General features: G+C 43.6%; 1 protein-coding gene across 3 annotated transcripts in view; it reads right to left on the reverse strand.

Moving 5' to 3' along the window:
• The window catches only part of LOC144602426 (uncharacterized), an 83,012-nt gene extending 74,365 nt beyond the window's left edge, over positions 1-8,647 (reverse strand). For all 3 annotated transcript variants that reach the window (XM_078415542.1, XM_078415543.1, XM_078415541.1), the window contains exon 1: positions 8,451-8,647. The gene's annotated coding sequence lies outside the window, so the exon portion shown is untranslated. The remainder of the gene's footprint in view (positions 1-8,450) is intronic.
• Positions 8,648-9,073: the final 426 nt, after the last annotated feature.

Here is a 9,073-nt window from a genome sequence, read left to right on the forward strand (position 1 = left end):
CAAGGCTACAGTTGCAGAATCATAGGGCACAGAAAGAGACTCGTCAGCCCACAAAAGCCCATGTTAACCATCAAGCACCCACAGAGTGTTAACAGATACAACAGCTCTTTTGTGGGAACCATAAACATGATGGGTCAACTGAATCCTTGCCATTCAGTAAATCTGTTCCAAAAATTGCGACTACTACATCTTTATTTAAGGGTGGCAGCTGAGCTCTAAAATTCAGGTAATTCCAATGTGTTAGATGATAGAAACATAGAAACATAGAAAATAGGTGCAGGAGTAGGCCATTCGGCCCTTCGAGCCTGCACCGCCATTCAATATGATCATGGCTGATCATCCAGCTCAGTAACCTGTACCTGCCTTCTCTCCATACCCCCTGATCCCTTTAGCAAAAAGGGCCACATCTAACTCCCTCTTAAATATAGCCAATGAACTGGCCTCAACTACCTTCTGTGGCAGAGAATTCCACAGACTCACCACTCTCTGTGTGAAGAAATGTTTTCTCATCTCGGTCTTAAAAGACTTCCCCCTTATCCTTAAGCTGTGACCCCTGGTTCTGGACTCCCCCAACATCGGGAACAATCTTCCCGCATCTAGCCTCTCCAACCCCTTAAGAATTTTATACGTTTCTATAAGATCCCCCCTCAGTCTTCTAAATTCCAGCGAGTACAAGCCTAGTCTATCCAGTCTTTCTTCATATGAAAGTCCCACCATCCCAGGGATCAATCTGGTGAACCTTCTCTGTACTCCCTCTAAGGCAAGAACGTCTTTCCTCAGATTAGGAGACCAAAACTGCACACAATACTCCAGGTGCGGTCTCACCAAAGCCCTGTACAACTGCAGTAGAACCTCCCTGCTCCTAAACTCAAATCCTCTTGCTATGAATGCCAACATACCATTCGCTTTCTTCACTGCCTGCTGCACCTGCACGCTTGCTTTCAATGACTGGTGCACCATGACACCCAGGTCACGTTGCATCTCCCCTTCTCCTAATCGTTCACCATTCAGGTAATACTCTGCTTTCCTGTTCTTGCCGCCAAAGTGGATAACCTCACATTTATCCACATTATATTGCATCTGCCATGCATTTGCCCACTCGCCTAATCTATCTAAGTCACTCTGCAGCCTCCTAGCATCCTCCTCGCAGCTAATACTGCCACCCAGCTTCGTGTCATCCGCAAACTTAGAGATGTTGCATTCAATTCCCTCGTCCAAATCATTAATATACACTGTAAATAACTGGGTTCCCAGCGCTGAGCCTTGCGGTATCCCACTAGTCACTGCCTGCAATTCCGAAAAGGACCAGTTTATTCCTACTCTTTGCTTCCTGTCCGCCAACCAATTTTCTATCCACCTCAACACTGAACCCTCAATACCGTGTGCTTTAAGTTTGTACACCAATCTCCTATGTGGGACCTTGTCGAAGGCCTTCTGAAAGTCCAGATATAACACATCGACTGGTTCTCCCTTATCCACTCTACTAGTTACATCCTCGAAAAATTCTATAAGATTCGTCAGACATGATTTGCCTTTTGTAAATCCATGCTGACTTTGTCCGATGATTTCACCACTTTCCAAATGTGATGCTATCACATCTTTAATAACTGACTCTAGCATTTTCCCCACTACCGATGTTAGGCTAACTGGTCTATAATTCCCCGTTTTCTCTCTCCCTCCCTTTTTAAAAAGTGGGGTTACATTAGCTACCCTCCAGTCCTCAGGAACTACTCCAGAATCTAAGGAGTTTTGAAAAATTATCACTAATGCATCCACTATTTCTGAGGCTACTTCCTTAAGCACTCTGGGATGCAGCCTATCTGGCCCTGGGGATTTATCTGCCTTTAATCCATTTAATTTACCTCACACCACTTCCCGACTAACCTGGATTTCCCTCAGATCCTCCATCTCATTAGACCCCCGGTCCCCCGCTATTTCCGGCAGACGGTTTATGTCTTCCTTAGTGAAGACAGAACCAAAGTATTTGTTCAATTGGTCTGCCATCTCCTTGTTCCCTATGATCAATTCACCTGTTTCCGACTGCAAGGGACCTACATTTGTCTTAACTAATCTTTTTCTCTTCACATATCTATAAAAGCTTTTGCAGTCAGTTTTTATGTTCCTTGCCAGTTTTCCCTCATAATCTATTTTCCCTTTCCTAATTAAGCCCTTTGTCCTCCTCTGCTGGACTCTGAATTTCTCCCAGTCCTCTGGTATGCTACTTTTTCTGGCTAATCTGTATGCTTCATCTTTTGTTTTAATACTATCCTTGATTTCCCTTGTTAGCCACGGATGCACTACCTTTCCTGGTTTGTTCTTTTGCCAAACTGGGATGAACACTTGTTGTAGTTCATCCATGCGACCTTTAAATGCCTTCCATTGCATGTCCACCGTCAACCCTTTCAGCATCAATTGCCAGTCTATCTTGGACAATTCACGCCTCATACCCTCAAAGTTACCTTTCTTTAAGTTCAGAACACTTGTTTCTGTATTGACTTTGTCACTCTCCATCCTAATGAAGAACTCCACCATATTATGATCACTCTTGCCCAAGGGGCCTCGCACAACAAGACTGCTAACTAACCCTTCCTCATTACTCAATACCCAGTCTAGAATGGCCTGCTCTCTCGTTGGTTCCTCGACATGTTGGTTTAGAAAACCATCTCGCAAACATTCCAAGAAATCCTCTTCCTCAGCACCCCTGCCAGTTTGGTTCACCCAATCTATATGTAGATTGAAGTCACCCATTATAACTGCTGCATCTTTGGTGCATGCATTTCTAATTTCCTGCTTGATGCCATCCCCAACCTCACTACTGCTGTTAGGTGGCCTGTACACAACTCCCACTAGCGTTTTCTGCCCCTTGGTGTTTTGCAGCTCTACCCATATCGATTCCACATCCTCCGAGCTAATGTCCTTCCTTTCCATTGCGTTAATCTCCTGTCTAACCAGCAACGCTACCCCACCTCCTTTTCCTTTCTGTCTATCCCGCCTGAATATAAAATATCCCTGGATGTTGAGCTCCCAGCCTTGGTCACCCTGGAGCCACGTCTCCGTAATCCCAACTACATCATAATCATTAACAACAATCTCCACATTTAATTCATCCACCTTATTCCGAATACTCCTTGCATTGAGACACAAAGCCTTCAGGCTTGTTTTTATAACACTCTTGCCCCTTATATAATTATGTTGCAAAGTGGTCCTTTTTGATTTTTGCCCTGGATTTGTCTGCCTGCCACTTTTACTTTTCACCTTGCTACCTATTGTCACCTTGCTACCTATGATCATACATCTAAATTCTTGATGACCAATAAGCAGAGCAGGATTATGGGCCCAAAGATGCCCCAATAATGCTCAATAATGGAGAGTTGCAATAATGGGCAAATTATGATGCAATGCAATGCACAAAATATTTCTGCGAAAGTGGATCCGTGGAACTCGAGATCTCAATTGTTTTGGAAGCAGGGTCAAATTTCAGTTGACTTTTGGTCATTGAACATGTACATGGTTTCGCTTTGATGAACTTAGCTTTCAGTGAACACATAATATGAGCACATGGTTTTATTGGTAATATTTTTGGACCCAATTGCAAAACAAAATGTTTAAAATAGGAAATATCCTGAGCAAGCTGGATACAGAAATGGAAATAAAACTGAGGCGACTGAAAGGTATAACATGTATTGGTCACTAGACAAAGGAGCTGCCATTTAAAACTGAGGCGTGCAAGAATTTTCTCTCGCAATGGATGATGAATCTGGATTTTTCTATCCTGGAAGATTGTGCAGGTTAGATCACTTGAGGTATTCAAACAAAAGGTAGATCAATCGAAATTGTGTTATCAATTGGGTCCACTTAATATAATGTTCACAAAATCACATTGCATCCAATTCACACGATGGAAACGACCGTTACAGCAGACCTATCTGTATCAAATCATACACAAACGTCTCAAATCACCTGCATTTCACAGATTACATCACCTCACACAATGGTGCAAAAACAGCAAATTATAAGTTAAGACTCAGACTAAAGTTGCATCTCAACGTAATCAGTTCAACATCATATTCCATACTGTGCCACAGTTGATCATCTTATTTACAACGACTGCTGCTAAAACTGTCTCTATTTCTGAACAAAGTTTGCCATCCTGCTGTGCACAAAAGTAGAACACAGCTCCAAAGACGTACAGGTATGTAGGTTAATTGGCTGGGTAAATGTAAAAATTGTCCCTAGTGGGTGTAGGATAGTGTTAATGTACGGGGATCGCTGGGCGGCACGGACTTGGAGGGCCGAAAAGGCCTGTTTCCGGCTGTATATATATGATATGATATGATATGATATCCAATTGCAAACTTGAGCCTTATAGCACATACTATCAGCTGTTATTTAATTCCACAAGTATGTCCAAAGTTATATATAGATTTCCTTTGCCTGTCTTGGACTTATCTGTATTTTCTTCCGTTTCCATCTCCACATGCCAGGGACACAAACAAATTGCTTTTTTCCATGAGCACTTTCCATGTTTTCAGCATTCCAATAATTTTGAATATTGTCACTGCTATGATACAGGAAAACACACCAGCTAATTTGGACACGGCAAAGTTCCCCCAATAATCAGATTAAATATTCTGGTGAAGTTGGTTCCTGCTTAAGTATTAGGCATCAAAATAGTACTCATCAAATAGCACCACTGAACATAAGAGGCCAGATGAGGCCTCTAGTTAATCCAGAATTGGCCCCTCTGACAGTGTAGCATTTCCTTGTCACTGGATTGACAATGCTCGCGGGATATGTGCCTATAAACTGACTCAAAAGCAAATCCTGCTCTATTCTCAAAGTGACAAACTCAAAGCAAAGAAATGAATGGATTTTGCACATAAAATAAGCAGCACAATGGCGCAGCCTGTAGAGCTACTACCTCACTGTACCAGAGACCTTGGTTTGATATGGACATCGGGTGCTGTCTGTGTGAAATTTGAGTGAGTGAGTGTGTGGGTTTCCTCCCAAATCCCAAAGATATGCAGGTTTTTAGGTTAATTGGCCTCCATAAAATTGCCACTAATGTGTCGGGAGTGTTCGAAAAAGGGGGATAACATAGCCTGTTTTGGGACATAAACAATAAAATACGCTTGACAATAAAACACGCTTGAACCAGTATGAATGTCGAGACCAAAGATGGCGCCAAAGCCAGGCGATTCAGCCAGGCTGGTCTGTGTCTGCGTGCAGACCGTAAGAGGTCTGCTGTCATCCAATACAATGACTCCACTCGTAAATCTTTATTTACTCTTTACCTGTACACTGTGGATGGTTTCATTGCAATCATGTATATATAGGCTTTCCTTTGGCTGGATAGCATGCAAACTCAAGCTTTTCATTGCACATCATGTATAGGCTTTCCTTTGGCTGGATAGCATGCAAACTCAAGCTTTTCATTACACATCATGTATAGGCTTTCCTTTGGCTGGATAGCATGCAAACTCAAGCTTTACATTGCACATGACAATGATCAACTCAACTACAACGTGTGATCGATGGTCACCATAGAATCACTGGTCCAAAAGGCTTGATTCATGCAGTATCTCTAAACTAAATTAAAATCACTACTAATCAAGAGCTTGTGAATTTCCTTAGTTTCTTTGCTCATGTGATGAAAGTCACTTGGAAAACATATTTAATTTTGTGCGCACAAGTCTCCACTATAAAATGTCCTGTAAGAAAATAACTGCAGATGCTGGTACAAATCAAAGGTATTTATTCACAAAATGCTGGAGTAACTCAGCAGGTCAGGCAGCATCTCAGGAGAGAAGGAATGGGTGATGTTTCGGGTCGAGACCCTTCTTCAGATTGATGTCAGGGAGGCGGGATAAAGGGCTCACACAGATATACAGGAGTGAACATCTTATCTAAATTATCAGCATTATACAAAGTAAGTGGAAAAGAAAATTACAATATCTGCACACTTTTCCAAACTATAACTGGAAATACTCCAAATATCACAATATATGAAAAATATTTGAAATCTTTCCCTAAGCTTACAAATTTCAGTTTGAATTTATCCTCCTGATAGTCACATGCTTGCACAAGGCAGGCACGTAGGTAGAGTAAGTAATTAGAAAAACACAAAGAAGGCTATTGTCTACTGCGAGAGGAATTGATTACAAAGACACACTTCACCTGAAATATTTTTTACAGGAATGGTCTCATAATTTAGGAATGTTAAGAATGGCAAGTTGTTTAGGTTAAGTTTGCTGAACTAACAGCTGGAATGGGATGGGCCGTGCCCTCTTCTCACTGTTACCATCGGACAGGAGACACAGAAGCAAAACACCCCACACCACCAGGTTCTTGAACTGACCTTAACAACCCTAATCCAACCTCAGCAACAGAACAAACCATCTCTTGGCAACCATGGACTTGTTTATTTTTCTGTTCATTTTGGAACATAGAACATAGAATTTTGACTATTGGTTGTGTTTCAGTTTGTTCCTGCATCCAAATAATTTATCACATCAAATTCCTCTGGAAGTAAATCACCAAACTTTGGAGATTTCCTGCTTTTAACTCCATAATCTCCTAGCACTATGTCATTAATCCTAACACCGATTTCTTTCAATTCCTACCTCTCACACATTTTGAAAGCTAATTGTGCCCTCCATTGTGAAGATAGAACTGAAGTGCACTTAATTATTCTGTTATTTATTTTTTCCCAACCAAGTTAACAATTTTCCATTTCCAACCAAGAGACATATTTGTTTTCAATTACATTTCGTCAGAACTGGAAGAAGCTGTAAAACAAGTTTATTTTTCTCACATTTTCCATTCTCATGAAAAGTTGTTGACCTGAGATGTGAACTCTGTTCCTCTCTCCACAAATGAAAGTGAGTAGCTCCAACATTTTCTGCTTCTCTACAACCATTAAATATGGATATTAAATACAACCTCCAAATAAGAACTGAACTACATAGACTTCAGAGCAGTGGTTTTGTCCTTTTGCACTATTATTGTTTGTTGGCTAATTTTATGTTTGTGTACATATACATACATATACATATAGAAGGTAGACACAAAATGCTGGAGTAACTCAGCAAGATAGGCAGCATCTCTGGAGAGAAGGAATGGGTGACGTTTCAGGTCGAGACCCATCTTGACAGATAGAGAGAGAGAGAGAGAGAGAGAGAGAGAGAGAGAGAGAGAGAGAGAGAGATGGAGAGAGATGGAGAGAGATGGAGAGAGATGGAGAGAGATGGAGAGAGATAGAGGGAGAGGGAGAGGGAGAGGGAGAGGGAGAGGGAGAGGGAGAGGGAGAGGGAGAGGGAGAGGGAGAGGGAGAGGGAGAGGGAGGGAGAGGGAGGGAGAGGGAGAGGGAGAGGGGGAGGGAGAGAGAGAGAGAGAGAGAGAGAGAGAGAGAGAGAGAGAGAGAGAGAGAGAGAGAGAGAGAGAGAGAGAGAGAGAGAGAGAGAGAGAGAGAGAGAGAGAGAGAGAGAGAGAGAGAGAAAAAACTTTCATTCTCATCTATTTATTATACTATTATATTATTTATTATATTATTTTCAGAGTACTATATTTACATATTCTGTTTACATATTCTGCAAATAAGAATTCCATTATTCTGTCTGGGACATATGACAATAAAACACTCTTGAAGGTAAGATGAACGGTGAACTGTGATTTTCTCTTTCATGCCAAGCAGTAGTCTAGTCAGTTGGAATAATTCCACCATTTTCCAGTTTTGTTTTACACTTAGACAATAGGTGCAAGAGGAGGCCATTCGGCCCTTCCAGCCAGCACCGCCATTCAATGTGATCATGGCTGATCATTCTCAATCAGTACCCCGTTCCTGCCTTCTCCCCATACCCCCTGACTCCGCTATCCTTAGGAGCTCTATCTAGCTCTCTCTTGAATGCATTCAGAGAATTGGCCTCCACTGCCTTCTGAGGCAGAGAATTCCACAGATTCACAACTCACTGACTGAAAAAGTTTTTCCTCATCTCAGTTCTAAATGGCCTACCCCTTATTCTTAAACTGTGGCCCCTGGTTCCTAATAATTAGGAAGAAAAACATTCCAGAGAACATTAAGACAATGGTTTGCACTTGGCATCACGGTGAAATAAGTGCAAGGAATCTGCTGAGAGACACAAAAAGCTGTAGTAGCTCAGCGGGACAGGCAGCATCTCTGGAGAGAAGGAATGGGTGACGTTTCGGGTCGAGACCCTTCTTCAGACTGCTACTGGCTGCACTGATGGAATCTCAGCAATGTTGCTTTGCAGGTACTCCTGGGCTGCGCCTGCGCCTGCGCAGCCACCCCCCCCCCGGCGCAGGCTGACCTGTATTGCGCCTGCGCAGGATTCCCCCCCCCCCCCCCCCCGGAGCAGACAGGTGGACCGGTACTGCGCCTGCGCCCGGCCGCTCCTCACTAGGCCGCGCCACACCTCCACGGTCCGACCTACCTGGACGCTGCCCGACCGTCGCCAGCGGTACCGAGAGCCGAGCCCGGCCTGACGGAGGGTGACTCTGCGTGCGGAGGTTAGAGTCAGGGCGTCACATGTTGCAGGCGAGGCTTGTTTCGAGGCGGGCGGCACTAGACCTATGCTGTGGTGCGGTACGGTCGGTCGTCCGTCAGCTGCGGCGGACTGTCCTGCTCCGACCCGTCGCCGCCGCCGTCACCACGTGACCCAGCACGCTCGGCCCCGCCTCGCCTCACGCAAGGCGACGTGGCGTGCGTCAAGTGCAATGTGAAACGGCGGCCAGAGGGAGGCGCTGTAGCAGCATCTCAGGAGTTTCATTGCCATATGTCCCTGATCGAGCAATGAAATTCTCACTGAGAAGTCACACTTCATGGAAACAGGCTCAACATGCCCATGCCGACCAACATGCCCCAGCTACACAAGTCCCACCTGACTGCATTTGGTCCATATCCCTCCCAAACCTGTCCTATCCATGTACCTGTCTAATCTATATACTAAAACTCTCAATACAATATAATACAATACAATATATCTTTATTGTCATTGTACAGGGAGGGGTACAACGAGATTGGGAATGCGCCTCCCATACGATGCAATAATTTAAT

Source organism: Rhinoraja longicauda, chromosome 18, assembly GCF_053455715.1.
Source record: "Rhinoraja longicauda isolate Sanriku21f chromosome 18, sRhiLon1.1, whole genome shotgun sequence".
Classification (NCBI taxonomy): Eukaryota; Metazoa; Chordata; class Chondrichthyes; order Rajiformes; family Arhynchobatidae; genus Rhinoraja; species Rhinoraja longicauda.